The sequence below is a fragment of the Lissotriton helveticus genome, chromosome 10 (genome assembly GCF_964261635.1).
Source record: "Lissotriton helveticus chromosome 10, aLisHel1.1, whole genome shotgun sequence".
NCBI classification, from domain to species: Eukaryota; Metazoa; Chordata; class Amphibia; order Caudata; family Salamandridae; genus Lissotriton; species Lissotriton helveticus.
In genome coordinates this window covers 569,962,697-569,980,642 of record NC_136071.1, presented here as the reverse complement: position 1 = coordinate 569,980,642, position 17,946 = coordinate 569,962,697, and positions in this window count along the sequence as shown.

Here is a 17,946-nt window from a genome sequence, read left to right as displayed (position 1 = left end):
AACAGGTACATTATTAGTGCATCACGTATTGCCATATAGTTTGCTATACGCCAACAGGGAATGGTGTGGCTTAACCCCAGACCATTCCCATGCCCTGAATACTCGTCTTCAAGTTATCCCCTAATACGGCCCTACGGCCCTGGGTCTCAGTGACTGATGACTTGAACAGATTATCGGGAGCTCACCCCCTCTCAAGTTCGGCAGTTCCTGGAAGGCACAGGTCTGATTCCTAAGGAATACTGTTAGGGCTGCGGAATTCCTGATTTATGACACCTCAGGCTTGCGTGTCTCGCCTTAAGCCTCTGGCCCGTTACCCACTAAGGCTAGGATTCGAGCGTCTTTACTGCCACCCTCTCCCAGTGCAGATCCCCTGCTTATTTCGGTAATGTTGAGGTGTCACGCAAGCCCCAGTCAGCGCCTGCTCAGTGTCCCTGATCAGAGGAAGGCTCCGCTGATTTCTGGTTTGACTTCCCTTCCCCTTCTCGTGAGGTAGAAATCAGTTGTTCGTCACCACGCTGGCCCGTAGAGGCGTTCAGCCGGCTTCCGCGTTCCTCCTCTCGCCGGCTCCACCCACGACGAGTTCCGCCTTCACCTGGCCTCTCTCAGCGCCTCCACGCCTTCCCCGACGTCACCGCAGACCTGCCTCCAGAGCTTCCGGAACCTCCGCTGTCCTCCGGCGGCACCTGCTGTCCCTCACTTTCACATCCCAGCGCAAGGAATCCGCGGCAGGGGGGAGGGAAGAAAGGGGCACTTCCACACAGTAGGGTCGACAGCTGTCACGACAAGACCTCCACATGGTGAGTCCTGCTTCGCGTCCACAGGGACCGTTCCCCGCCTCCCTCACACAGCGTGTCAGCAATGAATTGGCCTCACAACGCTGCCAGTTAGTGTTCTTCCGGCAGTCTCTGGTAGGGGGAATCCGGGTTCACCGCTGCGATTGGTATCGCTTCAGAGCTAGCCTCCTTTCCGCTTCCTAGCAGTAACACAAGTTCATCTTACTGGGCAAGCAGGGTTAAGAGGAGGGTATATTTCAGAGCTAGTGATGGTATTACGATGGCAGGGTTTGGTCAACAGGAAAGGGGTCACGTCAGTATGGAAGAGCAGCTGGCCTGCAGGTCAATCTAACCCCTCACAGTGCGCCTTCCTCCTCACTAAATCGCCTCACTCCTCACCAGGTCCACATCACCCTCTCTCTGGTCACACACAAATTGCCGCCCTCCCTCTGACCTTTATATAGGCTGGCCCCAGGCTACTAGAACCAGCTGGAAGGTTCTAGAGTGTCCCTATGTTATCCTATGGGTCCCTTTTCTGAGGTGACCATTTGTGGCAGTTACAAGCTACCATTTTGTAGAACTAAATTTTCATGAGAAAAGGGGGGGTGTCTAGGCCTCAATGAAAGCATGAGGACAAGGTAGCACCCACCCCCCAGGACAACACCTAAAAATTCCAGTGGACATAAAAAAACAAAGGTTAGAAGGCAGAAAAGGGGACAAAAATAAATAAATAATGGGAGGGACTACCCAAAGGCTGACAGGTCTAACACTACCTCTTTCAGTTCAACAGAAATCTTTTCACAGTCAAAAACAGGAAATAGCTTGCTCTGCTCTGCCTCAATCATGAGCATTGTCATTTTATACAAACTATCCTCATCTGGGGTTTGCAATTCTATGCCATCCGGTGAACAATATATGGCACAATTCATCTTACACAAAAGATCCCTTCCTAACAAATTAACAGGACTACTATCGCACACCACAAAACGATGCATATCTTTGAAAGTTCCAATTGCTATTTCAACTGGTTTTGTCAGGGGAGTTTTTATCTGTCTATTAGATACACCTACAACTTGGATTGACTCTCCCGAGAGAGGACGATTTTGAACTTCCACTGATCTAACAGTAGAACGGGTAGCACCAGTGTCCACTAGGAAAGTTATTTCTACATCATTCAATTTCCCGCTCACAAATGGACCAGACTGATCTACTTCAAGAGTGGCTCCAAGCACACACTCTTCTTCCTCTCTCAGGCACCGTCAGAAACTTTCATCCAACTCACTGCCACCCTCCTCTTGTAACCAATACTCAGGACACGCATTCACTCTTTGCAGTCTTTTTACCTGCTCACCTCCGCTGAATCCTGTCTCTGTTGGTTTATACTGTTTGGCAGTGGCGGTTGCGGCACCTGACTTTGCTGATTTGCTATCTGCTGTTGTTGCGGTTGTTGTTGGTTTACCTCAAACTGCACCTGCGAATTCAATGATGTATTTTCCGCATTAACTCTCGGCAGACATTTACACTCTTTCTTCCAATGCCCTAATTTGCCGCAATTAAAACAGGGGAATTTCTTCTTCAATTTATCAATATTTGCTACTAATTTAGGCTTACCCTTAAAATTTCCTTGATTCCCTGCATTCTTACTCTCCATTTGTGCCACTTGTTGTTCCGCTACCTTCACTTGTGCCCACATGGCCTTCTCTTTCAACTTTTTCTGTTTTGCATCAATTTCTTCACTGCAATATTTCGCTTGTCTCAGTACTTTGTCTACTGAGCTCGACTGCCATCCTATCATGCTGTGTCTAATCATGTCTGAAATTTCTGGTCTCAACCCATATACAAATCTATATATATAGTGGCTCATATCCTTTTCATTTAATTCCTCAAAACCGCTATACTGCTTATAAACTAACAGCAATCTTTCATAAAATGAATGTACAGATTCTTTCGGCTCTTGTGTGGTCCTGTCTATTTTTACCCAATCGGTTTCTTTTGAAGGTATCTTATTTTTCAAACATACTATCACTGGTTCATACTTTCGCATTACATCTGGTGATGGAGCTCCTGTTACTCTATCTCTGGGATGCTCTTCCCTTGGCCATTCTACAGCTATTTTGCATTCTGTCCATAAATCTGCTGGCACCACTATGTCAAACAATCCATCCAAATCGATCCATAAAACTTTTGACACTTTTACAAATCTGTCCACCTGTCGATACCATTCCACTGGTTTCTCTCTCAGCCTAGGGAAATCATTTGTAAATGACGATATGTCTTGTCTGCTCCAAGGAACATGTACATATCCTCCTCCAGGTATCTCTCTCATGGGAAACTCAGTTGTCACTGCTTCCTTTTCCTGACTGGAAAAGCTAATGTGGATTTATCACTATTTTCTTCTTTCTTCTTTGTCCACTTAACCCTCCATTTACTCACATATCCCCATTTTCGCATCAGTACAATCAGCTCTTTTATTTGTGCTAACCTCCCAGCAGTATTCATGTTCTCAATGTCTTTTTCTGCAAAATCTACTCTATATGATTTCTGCAATGATTTAAATTTTGAAAATTCCACTCCTAATTCACTTGCCAATTCTTCCAACTGATCATGCACCGTTTTGGCCTTTCATGTTATGCTTGTACACATAAACATAAGTTCATCATCCTGGTACGTTTTTAGTCTGTCTGTTCCAATAGTTCCAATAATTAATTCTTCCATGTCTACCTTTAATTTTGCCACATTCAGCACTTTTGATTCATGCTCTTTTAATTTTAAAGTTGTAATCCAGTCACTCAATTCTCTTTCTGATGGTCCTACAGGTGTTTGCGTTAAATCTATTTTATCTACACTTTTCTCTGGTGTTGCAGAGTCAGATTCGGCTCCAGTTGGGTGTCTGTATGACAAACTTTGATTAAAAGTCAATTCAGGTGGATTCACATTAGGATTCCGCCTTATCTCAGGTAAATCAGGATAAATGTTTTATTTTACTTTCTGTAAACTCTGTTGTAATGGGATTGCCAAACTTGGCTCTTTTATTCTTTGATTTTCCAATACTGGTATTACAGGCCCTTTTGGTACTGGGACCGTTACTGCTTTCATGTTTTTGGTAAGGTTTTGGATCAGTTCATGTGCAGAATGTTCATAATCAGAAATATCTGGTTGTAAATCATTTCGCTTTTCAGAGTCATTAATTTGTACAGGAGTACCAGTAATTTTAGCTTCCCCAATCGGTGTACTTGGAATATATCTTGTTTCTACTCTTTCAGGGAACTCTCGGAAATGTAATGGTTGTCTTGGAGTTTCACTAGTTCTCTCATCTGCTATTGGAGCATTCGGAGTAGTCCATAAAGAACCTGGTTGATTTGGTGCTGGCCTCCTATTTAATATTTCCTCTATTACAGCATCCTCTGTTTCACTTTCACCATAACTTTGGTTCCCTATCTCCACATTCTTTTTCTTTTCTGTGCATTTTCGTCCCTCATATTCACACACTAATCTAACCGGATACATGCCATAACACATATAGGCATTTCTCCATCTACGCATTCTACTCTCATGTGTTTCTCTCCATAAATCTCGACATTTACCTCTTGGTCTGACATGCCTGCTTAACCTCTCGCTCTCCAATTCATGCATCTCATCTTCCCATTAAACCAGTGCCTCAAATTGAGTCGGTCTAGGTCTCGGTTCAAGCTGCATCATTCTGTCTCTCAAATTTCTTAAAACTGCCAAGTCAAAAGATCCTCCTTCTGAAAAAGCTAACACACCATCATCCTTGGTATACCGTACCCAGTTCTCCAACCAAACACACATATGGTAACCATATTTTGACAACATATAAGAAGCAGGAGTCTTTGGTGGAGGAATTGTTTTTCCCTCTCTCGTAACTACCTCTTTGTCATTTACAAACACATTTTTAAATTTTTTAAACCATGAAGGTTTCTTCTTGTCTCAGTCATAGTAATCGTAAGCCATTTTCAGTAAATTCATTTATTTCAAAAGATCGCGTACTACTCTATTGCTGTTCCGTAACACCAACCTTTCACAGCGCGGTTCACACTAACGTACCAATTAGAACAAGATACATCTCTGTAGTGCTCAACCACGACGATACTACTTCTTTGAAACAGACCAATGCACTGTGCGACTTTACTTGCCACACTTCCTCTGCCTGCAGACAGAGGCACTAGCTTCACGCAACACTTGGAAGCCTTTTCAGGACTACATATAACATAATACGAACCCAACAGATGTTAGTTCATAATTTTGTACATTAAATTCTATAAAGTACTTTATACATAATTCTAGCTAATTTCCTTAGCAACCTTTACTCTGCTACCAAGCTATGACTGCTACAGCGGTACTCCAAAATGATTTCTAAATCTGCATCGCCATTTCCCTGAAATATCCGGACACACTTTCTTTCACACTTTCATTCACCAGTGGGGCCCATAACACTGCACACCTCCTCAACTCACTTTAACTCTACTTCAGGGATTGGTGAAACAAAAAGGAGTAATGCTGCAACATTGGCGGAGTGTCTAAACCTATTTAACTAGTCATTATTTACACTTATAATTTTAAACGATTCACCATGGTTTTCAACAAACATGAATTTTATTCAGACACACCACCATAGTGGCAATGGGTCTGCTAGAAAGAAAAATAGGCGTGGGAAAAATTACAAGACCAGCTTTTAATTTTCCATTTTCTTAATTTTTATTAAAAGCAAACTTTTAGTATGTCCGACATTTAGGCATTAATTAATTCTTTATTCAGTAAAATCTTAAACTTTATTTCAGAATGATCATTTTATTTTAAATCTCAGAAAATAGACATTTATTTTAGAAATCAGTGGAAAGTTTAGCAAAGAACAGATAGTTCTAAATTCATTCTCTCCTAACATCCCTAACTAACGTCCTCATCTTATCCTTCAGTCCTTCAAAGAAAACAAGAAATAATTCAAAGAGTCTTACATCCAGGATTCGATCTGCAATCCGACAGCACTTCGAGATGAAATCGAAAGGAGCGATGCTTCTAAGCAAAATCAAGGGTTTTTATACACTGATTTCCTAACTTAATCTATCTAAAAAGTATTTAACAACACCAACTCAGGTTCCGATTGGACAAATTTGGGGTAGATGAGCATTTCCTCCTCATTACAGCATCATATTCACGGTGAATCAGCAATTTAATAAAAGAGTATTGTTCAGGACAGTCTTTGGCCTAGTCACATCCTCAACTGGCAACTTTACTGTTCTTTCTCACATTCAGAACACTCGAATGTCCATGTTTGGCAATCATCCTGACTTCCAGGGAAATGTAGCCTTGAACTTCCCATCCGAGCACAGGCAGTTCACTCTCACTTGCAGGCTTTGGGCACGCATGCGCAGTCCAGCACTTGCTCGCAGGTAACCAGAACAGCCATGTTTTCACTAGGCCTCAGAGGCCACTTTTGGAACTATCATAGAAACAAACACAAATTCATGTTAAATATGGAACTAACGCCCTTCTGTTTACCTCCCACCGTACTAATGTTTCCCCATTAGTTATTACCTAGCAAGTAAGCCACATAAATGCGTTTCATACTTACATATCCGATGACTTTCTGGCACAACAACGTGTACAATAAGCACATTCATGCTGCGTTTATTTATATTTAAGCTGTTCATTAGTTCACATAACAACAACAAAACAAATGAGTTAATTATATTGCTTCATGCAGGCAAAATTAGTATTCCCACGTGTGCATTTGTGTGCATCTTATACCACTGTTGAATATTTCACCACAACACACCATTAGTAAATGTTAACGTTATGGAACATTGACTTTAGAAGGGGTACACAAAATTTTGTTTTGCCACCTTGCTCCTTCACTGCTATGTGTTGTATGCCTTTTTATCCAACTTTTTAATTAATGTTTAGTTTGTATAGTTGCATAAGTTTTTTGGTTGGAGTATGATGTACTGTATGACCTCTTTTTATCTTTTTTAGGCAAGATTTTAGTCTTGCCTATATTAAGTTTGTTGTGATACACTTGTTATGCTCTAGAAAAGAAGCGAAATTAAGGGTTTTTGATTTGCCTAACAGAGTCTTCCAGTCTTGACCTAGAGCCATTCCACAGAAAAAGTTTTCACACTGTTGTCAAACTGTAACATTAAGCACATACTATATTAATGAGAACAATTATAAATACTGAAGACATAATTAAATCCAGGGTCCATAATCATCTTCGTTTGATTATACGGTGTCAGAGATTGAAAAGCAGAGTCTTTATATTCATTCACCGTTTGGTCAAGTAAGGGGCGAGATTGATCTGCAGCATGTTTTCAAGACCTCAGTTCATGAGGATTTCCAAGAATTTATGTGATTTCGGGACCTTCATCTTAGGCATCACTTTTCTCTTTGTTTAGTTAACCTGGTACCCTAAGAAAGTAGAGACATTCGAGTTTAGTTCTAGGAGGCTATGTAACAACTTATGAAAATAGGGTACATTTATTAAAATGGAATCAACAAATACCATAAATTTGTGCATGCCAACAGGACAGTATAATCCCTCTATCTCACTGGAATTTGTAATGGTAGCTGCCAGTGGTTACAGGTTGAGGAAGAAGAGTGGTGACAGGGATGACAGGGGGCAGCATTGCCATGTGCCTCCATTGACTGTGAATAGCTAAGCTAAGAAATGAAACTGCTGCAGTTTTAGATTAAGGTCCTAAGACCAACCGGAAAGCACGCTTTTTGAGCAAAGGTCAAAATTCTCAGGTAACTGTCATTACTTTGTAATGCAATGATTGCCCTACCTTTCACACAGATCCTTTAAACAAATTTAATAAAATGTGAATCTCTTAAAACTCTCAAAGTATCGAAATTTCTGAAAGTGACTTTGCTCATTCACGACAAAATTATGGACAAGTCAAGTTAAATTGTTTATTGTAGTCCTTTAAAACTTTGACAATTAATTTGTTACAGTAACTTTTTTAAAAAAACATTTCCTGTAAAAAAATCATTAAGTATAGACAAAATAATGGATTGACCCCATCAATGGCTGAGCAACAGTCATAGTAACTGCAGCACTGTCCCTGGAGAGATACCGTTCTGGATCATTCAAGTATTCTGGGGTCTGTAACATTTTTTGCCTGGATTTCACTGGGGGTGGTACAAAATGGGTTGGTGATGGACGGAGCATTAGAACCAATCAAACACTCACACCCAGTCATAAGTTCTGGGTTTGATCCATCACCGTTCTTTAGCCCACTCTGCCACCCCAGTTCAGACATCAATGGATTTCACTGGGTTCAGATGTGTACCCGGTGTAACAGCTGCAAGTGTACCTGATCGGGTTGTGGGCTACAGTCCATCCATTGCATCACCATGGAAAGAGCATGAAACACTCCCCCAGAGCCTAACCCTACGCAGTCCCTGCCCTGTCCTGACCTACTACTTACCACTACATGCTTCCCCCAGCCTTTCTGTTGATATGTTCCTCTGCTCTGACGAGGCAGAAATTATCAGCATATTTTCCCCTAAAATTGGGGATAATCCACCAGAAAAGGACCCTGTATTCCTGGCTCCATGTGGTTTCCCCCTATTCTGGGAACAAATTTCATAATTCAGAATTTGTGGCAAGGGCACCGGATGCTGGGAAAAATTCCACCCCCTCAGGCATCCCTTTATGAAAATTGTTCAAACTCATTAAGAAGGCCTATGTATCCAAACAACACACAAGTTGCTAAAGTGCCTAAAGAGAGAGATGTCTGGTAATTCCACTTTATACTTCAAGTGATTGCAGAAACGTAAGATAATTTTCTAGAAACTCATGTGTATCATCTTTGATTTCTCCATCTGAAATGAGGTGATAATCAGTTGACCTGGAAATTAAAAAGTGCAGTGGAGAGTGTGGCAAGTTCTACATACTATTTATTTTCTTTCTAAATCTTTATTTACAGGTTGAAACTAATATTCAGTAAATAGCCCCTGTATTTCTCTCTCTCTCACAAGTACAAGTGTTTAGGGCCAGAAATAAAAAAATCGGAATAGCGATTATCCAATTGCGATTTTTTGCGAATCACATTTAGGAAATAACTATTGCAAAGCCATAAACTCTTGAGTTGCACTAGTGAATAATAGTGGGTTGCACATAGACCTACCTCATGCACAATAAGGGGGTAGGACACAATTTGTAACCATCACAGGGGTGGGGGCCTGCTGGGGTCAGCAGACCGTCATGTCTGCAATATTTTTCTTTTTTAAGCACAGCCCATTTTCTTTAAAGGTGATGAGTTTAAAAAGATTTTTAAAAACTTTGAAGTTTCATTTTTTAACAGTAGGCAGTGGTCCAATGGACCACTGCCTGCTTAAAAAAAATATTTTCCTAACCATTCTCAAATATGAAGAGGTCCCTTCCTGTCATAAAGCATTCGTTCATAACACCGTGATTCAGTATTAGAAAGGGATGCCCTCAACATGCCCCTTCCAAATACTGAATAGAAAACCCCGAAATATTTTCCCAACCATTCTCAAAGATGAAGAGGTCCCTTCCTGTCATAAAGCATTCATTCATAACACCGTGATTCAGTATTAGAAAAAGAGGCCCTCAACATGCCCCTTCCAAATACTGAATAAAAAACCCCGAATTGAGATTCAGTAACAAGGTACTGAATCACAATGTGGGCATATACATCAGAAAAAACATTTTTGCAGTCGCAAACGGCCCGATTCTGCATATCAGACTAATTTGAAAAATGCTTCGCACATCTAGCCTTTAGAGGCTATAAAGCTGTAAATCAAACTAGTAGACTATTTTTTAACTTTATAAGTATGGAGACTCAAATACACAGTTAATGTTGTAACATTTTAACGTTCCAAGTATGGTCACTCAAACCTCCCGTTACTCTATTCTATTACACAAATCCGGGATGCTGCATTCTTTATTCAATTAATACTTTCAGATTGGGAAGGGTATGCAAGAAAAATGAGAACACAATATTACAGCAGAACTTAAGGATCTGCAAGTCCCTGATTAATTGTGGGCTTTTCCCCTTTTTACGTGTACATGAATGATTAAATGTTCTTAACTGAACTCTTTCACAGCACCCCTGTATTAACCATGTTATCCTTAAAAGGAAGGCTGTAACATGCCCTCCTCAAAGTAGTTTTTCTGTGACATATTATTATGCTGCTGGCATAAATATCTCCTAGTTCCAATTAATTATTAGTTTTCTTCATCCAATTGCTTTTGATACGCTTAGCCACCTAAGATAATATTTCTTATTCTCAGGGTTCGAAATTCTAAGTAGATAATGGTTTCCACAAAATGATGATAATGTTTTTCCAAATGTTTTTGGAAGTGACCATTGAAAGTTATGCTTTATAAATATTTCTAGACAATTTTATAATTATCTGTCTGTGCTAGTAAAGCTATTTCACTCATAGGTAAAGCCCAGCACCAGACTAGTACGATTCTTACGTTATGAAATGTTCAGAACGCAACGTGGTATCTGTAAGGTGTGTTAATACCACAACCTTGTTTTGAGTATATAAATGTACTCAAATTGCCTGTGGCTTGAAACCCAAGCAGTCTTTGGAGCCATGGTACTCAATAGTAGACCAATTTCTGATGTACAATATTTTATTGTGTATCTATGGCGCAGATGAACAATCGTTTTTAGAAGTCGCAAACCAAAAAGAGGCCAGTTTGCGTATGCTAAAAAGGTTTGTGTTATGTCCAAACCCTATTTTACGAGTCAGTAACCTATTATCGACTCGCAAAATAGGGTTTGCAAGTTGCTATTAGGATGGAGCGTGCCAAGGGCGTAGCTTCCTAATAGTAAGTCGAACCAGGGGCGTAACACAGGCCCCCGCAGCCCACGCGGTGCGGGGGGCCCATAGATCCAAGGGGCCCCCTCGGCACTGAACTCTGGCCGGGACAGCTCCTAATTGAGCCTGGAGGGGGCCCCCCTAAGTGCCGTGCAGGGAGGCCCCCTCACTTTTCGTTATGCCAGTGAGTCGTACTATCTAGTTGACTGCAGTGTTGGTTTTTAAATTGGACCCAACAAGCCATGGCAAACGCAATCCATGCAAGATGTTGAGATGGACTTCGGTGCAGATCAGCAAGGTTCAAGGAACTCCTCCTTTGAAGAGAAATGGGAGCAAGCCTGGAGCAACCAGGAAAGCTAAAGAAAGTGAAGATTGGTCCTCGTGGAGACTCACTAGCCACTTGACTAGGAACCGCAAAGATGCATCAAGCTGAAATACACAAAGCAGGTCCATGGGACACTTGTGGAGTGTGGGCATCTGAGCTTAGGTACAAAAGGTGCTCGGAGCAGGGGCTTCAAATTCCCCAATGCACAACTTCGAGATTCTTCGGGAAGTAGGTGTAGTAGCAAAAATGTAGGATGTCCCGTCCCACGTCCCACGTGTCTCATGTCCGCCACAGGTCTCAGCTTTGCTGGGAGTGCAGGTCATTGTCAGAGATGTCCGCAAGTCCATGTCCTGTGTTGCAGGTTCTTCGGGATCCGGCAGGAACATCAAAAATGCAGACCAGCAAAGATGCTGTTGGTACCTGTTTGGACAGGGTGGTCACTCCTTGACCACAAGGGAGATTTTCTCCATCTTCCAGTTGATATGGAATGTCTTAGATCCAGGAATTATGTATCAGAGTTTCATCCAGAGTAATCTAATGTCCTAGGGACTGGGGAAGTTTAGGGGTTAGACTAACTCTAAGGTCCCCCCTATGGGTGGACCTGGAGAGGGGGTGGTTACACCCCTTCCCCTTAGTTCAGTTTCTCACCAGAGCTTGGGCTGACTGCCCCAGCAACCGGTTTGAACAGGAAAATGCATGGAGCACCTTGTGTGACCCAGGCAGTGTCAGAAAAGCATTCACTGAATGCAACCCACCCTGCCCCAATACACTAAAGCCTGTCTGGGAGGTGCTAGCAACTCCCTGGACAGGAAACCTATTGTCCAGGCCTCCCCTGCCGAAGTTTCTTCCAGCAGCAGGAGGGCAGACTCGTGTCCGTGGCAGCAACATCCATTTTGTGATGCTGGACCTCTGTTTAACTTTAAACGGGTTTAACAGTAACTACATGTCTTCTCCCCCTAGAAGGGTGGAATGCTACCCCCACCGCCAGAACTGGCAGGGGGCTAGCATTCCAAAGTGTTTGACACCTTACACAACATGTTTTGATAAACCCAAACCAAAGTTAGCATTAAACGCAAGGATTATAATGCACTTAAGAGTATATGGTATGGCTTTATCATAGAACAGCTATAAGGAGATGGTTCCGAAAGTCGCAGAGGGGCTAAGCTCATGCTAGGGCACCCTCTCACACAAAACCAAGCACTCTGCCTCCAGGATTGTCAAGGCCTGCCATAGGAGTGACTTATAGGTTACTATGTGTCTATATATAAGGTAGATATAGATATACTATATCTAAGTAAGGGGTGATTACACCACCTTACCCAGGCTGTAAGTACAGACCTTTGGTGTCAGTTTGGAAGGCTAAGCAGGGGTGGCACAATACATGCTGCAGCCCCTGGTAGGCCAGGGTGCACCTATGCTCTGGTATGTACCTTAAGTACATAGAGTCCATTTTATAGAGAAAGCAGATAGACTGGGGCTCTGAATAGCAGGGTCCCAGTCCAACTAAGTCGAAATCCAGCAAAACACCAGGCAAAAAGTGGGGGTAACCATATAGTCAGATTTCCACCTTCCTACAGGTATCATTTCCAAAGTTCAGTCTAACCGAGAGACAATTTCTCATCCAACAAGACATTTTCCCCTCAAACCATTCTCATGCAATGTGAGACTTTTTTGTGTGAGCTTTATCTTCGCGGAGCAAACTTACTCCAAACACCAGTGAATTTATTTTCAAAATAAAGGTATTTTCTGAAAATTATGCTTATTTCACATTAAAGACACACATTTCAAACATCCCCCATAATGAGTATGGTCTGTTGCTACACCTTCATAAGTTCTATTGCAGAACATGGATCATGTGCATGGTATATATATATATATATATATATATATATATATATATATATATATATATATATATATCAGTAGCGTATATAGTTATAGGGGCTGCGAAATGTCAGCCCTTTTTTTGGTTTTCAAAAACATACATCCTGCATATAGTTAAAGCAAGACAAGACATGTTTGTATGTATGTGTTATTTATATAGCATAGATCTAGAGGAAAGGTTGTGAAGAACTGTGCATGCTCAAAGACAAAGGTGCATTCTACTAGGGATTGAAGGGGTAGCTGGGTTCAAAGAGTGTATTGTTAAACAGTGCCATAAAGAACTGCAGGCCTCATTTATGTGGAATTGGCGAAGGGCAGCACCTCATGTCTTCTTGCTGTGCTGCCCCACGCAAATGTGAAAGGCAGAAATGCACTGACTTTATGAAATATGGTGCATTCCTGTCTGTAGGAGAGTAGGGTCTGCTTCCTATGGTTGCCCCCACTTTTTGCTGTGATTCTCTGGTTTTTCGAGTTTAGTGTGGCTGTGGGCCTGCCAATCAGACCCACAGCCCAGCTGTTCTCTCTCTAAATTGATACCATGTACTGTAGGTACATACCAGATTGGTTACTGAGTCACCCTTGTGAGCCCCTGTATAGTGTACCGTAGGTACCCAGGACATAGGTGCACCTTAGGCCTACCAGGGGCTGCAGCATGTATTGTGCCACCCCTGGTTTGCCTTCCAAACTGACATTACAGATTTGTTCACACAGCCTGGGTGGTGTAATCACCCCTTACTTAGATATAGTATATCTATATCTATATATACATATAGGCACATACACACCTATAAGTCACTCCTATGGCAGGCCTTAATAATCCTGGAGGCAGAGTGCTTGGTTTTCTGTGATAGGGTGCCCTAGCATGAGCTGAGCCCCTCTGCAGCTTTCGGAACCATCTCCTTATAGCTGTTCTATGATATAGCCATACCATATACTCTTAAGTGCATTATAATCCTCGCGGTTAATGGTAACTTTGGTTTGGCTTCATCAAAACACGTCGTGTAAGGTGTCAAACACTTTGGAATACTACCCCCCCCGCCATTCCTGGTGGCGGGGGTAGCATTCCACCCTTCTAGATGGAGAAGACATGTAGTTACTGGTTTACCAGGTTAAAGTTAAACAGAGCCTCAGCATCACAAAATGGATGCTGCTGCCCCAGACACGAGTCTGACCTCCTGTTGCTTGATGAAACTCCGGCAGGGGAGGCCTGGACAATAGGTTTCCTGTCCAGGGAGGTGCCAGCACCTCCCCAGACAGGCTTTTGTGTATTGGGGCAGGGAGGGCTGCATTCAGTGAATGCTTTCCAGACACTGCCTGGGGCACACAAGGTGCTCCATGCATTTCCCAGTTCAAACCGGTTGCTGGGGCACTCTGCCCCAGCTCTGGTGTAAAACTGGACAAAGTGAAAGGGGTGTAACCACCCCCTTCCCAGGTCCACCCATAGGAGGGACCTTAAGGGTAGTGCAGCCCCTTAACTCAGTAAAAGTATAAGAGCTGTGTCCCTGGGACTTTAGATTACCCTGGACGAAACTTTGATACAGAAATCCTGTACCTTCAACATTCCATTTCGACTGGAAGATGGAAGACATCTCCCTTGTGGTCAAGGAGTGACCACCCTGTTCAAACAGGCACCAACAGCAACTTTGTCGGTCTGCATTTTTTAAACTCCCACCGGATCCCGAAGAATCTGCGGCACAGGACATGGACTTCTAGACATCTCTGACCCGGACCCACACGAACAGCAAAGCTGAGACATGTGGCGGACATGAGAGACGCGGGACTGGAACTCCTGGACATCCTGCATTTTGCAAGCTGCACTCCTACTATGAGGTATCTTAAAGTTGTGCATTGCTGTGCTTGAAGCCCCAGCCCCGAGCACCATTTGCACTGAAGCCCAGGCCCCCACACTCCGCGAGTGTCCCGTGGGCCTGCTTTTGCATTTGAGCTCGATGCGTCTTCCTGGTTCCTTGCCCATTGGCCAGTGAGCCCCCTGAAGACTTTTCTTTACAACAAACTTGCTTTTCTGGTTGCTCCAAGCTTGCTCCAGCTTCCCTGCAAAGGAGTGCCACAGACCTTGCTGGTCTGTAACAGAGTCAATCTCGACATCCTGCATGGGTTGTGGTTGCCAAGGCTTGTTGGGTCCAATCTGGATACCGACACCGCAGTCAACTAGATCCATTGTGGGACAGCTTGAATCCAGCTCTCGGTCATCGTCGACGCCTCCTGGACCTCGTGCCTGAAGTGACAAACTCAACTCCTTCACCTGAAATCACCCTACATCGCCTTGTTCCTTCCTGGTACCTTCCTGGTCACTGGCTAGTGACCCAGACTCTGTCCCATCTGCATTAAGGTTCTTCAGATCTTCGATCCACCCTTGGATCCACCCCAGACACTTTTCCTCTGGTCGCCTGCAGCACTTCTTTGCAGCTCTCCATTGGAAACGATGACGAAACCCGACACGAAAAGACAACTATGCACCGGCTTCCCTGGGTGAGGTAACAAGAGTACTCCGGTGCTCCCGTGGGTCTTGACTCTCGAAGTGTCCTAGTTTAAAAGGGTTCCATCCTAGTCCATCCGGAAGTGTCCTTAAACTTTTACGTTTCCCTTTGAAAGTCAATGGTAACACGCGCCGGTGTTTAGACACAGCACACGTCTCCCGTGGGCCTCCTACTTCCTAACCTTTGGTTGTTTAGAGTAGCCCCAGCGAATCCACAGGCCCAGGCCTGCTTTCTCATTCTCTCATGGTTCTTATACCACTCCTTTAGTACATGGTTTGTGAGGCCCCTAGGGCATAACGTATACTGTGCAACTTATCGTATATTAACTCAGTGACTTGTATTGTATTTTTACCTCTGACCTCGTAAATAGTGCAGAGGGGTTGTGTTTAGATTAAATACATATATATTTGATATATACCTTGTGTGGTGTCCTTTCATTTGGTACTCAAGGGATTATAATTGGTAAAACAACTTGCTTAATACGCTGTATGTAGTCTTAGCCTGATGACTGCTGGCCCATGCTACCACTAGGATAGCTTTCTATAAGGTTGACTTTACAACCACCATCAATAAGGGTCAATTAGACTGGTCAAGGTGCCCACTAGAACTAGTGGACATCATATGCCAGGCTAGCGTCTCACACTGTCCTTCTCCCCTGCACTGGCACTTAATTTGTTGCCTAGCACCAACACAGGCACCCTTGCACCATGGTGCAAGGGTGACTGCGTTGCATGCAGGATTGTTTTTGTGCAGGAAGGGGCACCTTCCTGTACAAAAACAATCCAGAGAGACCACAAGGAAAGAAGAAAAAACGAGGAGAAATAAAAATATTTCTCCCCGTTAAGCATTCTCTGGGGAGCCATACATTTTTTGTACTGTCCCAGGTTTGCGTACTTAAGCAAATCTGTGGCAGCATCAAAATCCATGGATGTTGCATGAGAAAACCCACCGTAAAACCCATGGAATGCCTCTCTGGCGCAGAGTAAGGCAACTCAGCCATTTGCACTGCCTTGCCTTACTCCATATCTATAAGTCCATGCAAAGCCATGCAAAATGGCTTTGCATGGCCTCATAGGCATGGTTCAAAGGTTTGCACCGCCTGAGAGTCAGACAAAATGATGCTCCGGCGGCGCAAGCCTCTCATAATTAAGCTGCTGCGTCTTCGGTCGGTACTGATGCATATGGGTCTGTCTTTCCAGATCCTAATTACATAGGTAAAGATGGCATTGTGAGATTTCCGTTTTCCAATTTATTGAGGTGGCATCGATCTTGCTGTATTACCATTCCTGACAAATGACAATGTCCTTAGAAAAATATCACATTTTGTGCAGACTACACAAATTTAATCTGATTGTTCAGTGTTTCATTAGGATGTTTTTTCACTTCAGATCGACCCAAATGAATAATAACAAAAAGAAGAATCAGGTTTCCAATTTGTCCCGGAGACCCATCAGGTACACCTTTCTTTGTGTGCCAAGGACTGCTCAAATGGGAGGACATGGACTCATCCTTAGTTTATGATATCTGTGCTAGTTCGCAGAGACATAAAGACAAATATGGCGGCTGGGAAGAAAGACGTCTCTTCTTTTATTATGTGCATCACTGAAATTCACAGGAAATGAACCGTTGAAGCACCTCCGGTCATTCTCGAAGCTTTCTGCATGGATAGGATGCATAAGTCAAATTGAGATGGATGCTACTCCTTCAAAATCTTCCAAGCATAAATTATGTGCAGCAAAGGTAAATTTAGAACTTAGGGGCATATTTATGAGTATGTGGGGCAGCGCAGCAAGTCACCTTGCACTGCTGCACCACAGGGAAAGGTCAGGAATGCGCTGTTTTTTAAAGATTACAACACATTCCTGTTTTCATCTCTGCACTGGTGCCATTTTGGCAGCCTAGCACCAACGCAGGTACCCTTGTCTCATTATGCAATGGTGCCTGTGTTGCACGCAGGATTGTGACTGTGGAGGAAGGGGCACCATCCTGCAAAAAAAAATCCTGAGAAGAAAAAAAGAAAGATATTTCTTCTTGTTATGTCACCTGGGGAGGCGTATCTTTTAGACACATTCCCAGGTCTACCACTAATGGTAAATCTAGGAATGTGTCAAAAACCATGGGCGTTAGGTGGGAATACCCATGCAATGCCCATGGAATGCCTGTCTTGTGCATAGTAAGGCAAAACAGTGATTTGTCCTGCATTGCTTTACTCAAGATTTATGAAGCCACTTGGGCCACACAAGATGGCCTTGTGTACCTTCATAAATCTCACCTTTGAGTTGCTTTGACGCAACAGGGCCTAAAAATTTGCCCCTTAGTACTTCACTTGCAGCCTGATTCATAGGCCCTGATTATGAGTTGGTTGATGCAGGTGTCTTTATAATGAGTTGGGTGTTATTTAACGTGCCCAGTAATCACTAGGGGGTATATTCACAAGGAGCCATCGCCGAATTAACGACACAATATCACAGCCAAAGTCGTGATAAATTTACCCCACCATTCACAAGCTGGTGCTAACAACCCACAGCACCAGTTTTCCCACGATAGTACCGGCAAAAAACATCGCCACAGAGGACCCCCGCAACTATCGCTAATGAGATGCAGAGTAGGCGTTCCCGTGCAAAAATCTGCAACAACACGACACCTCAAC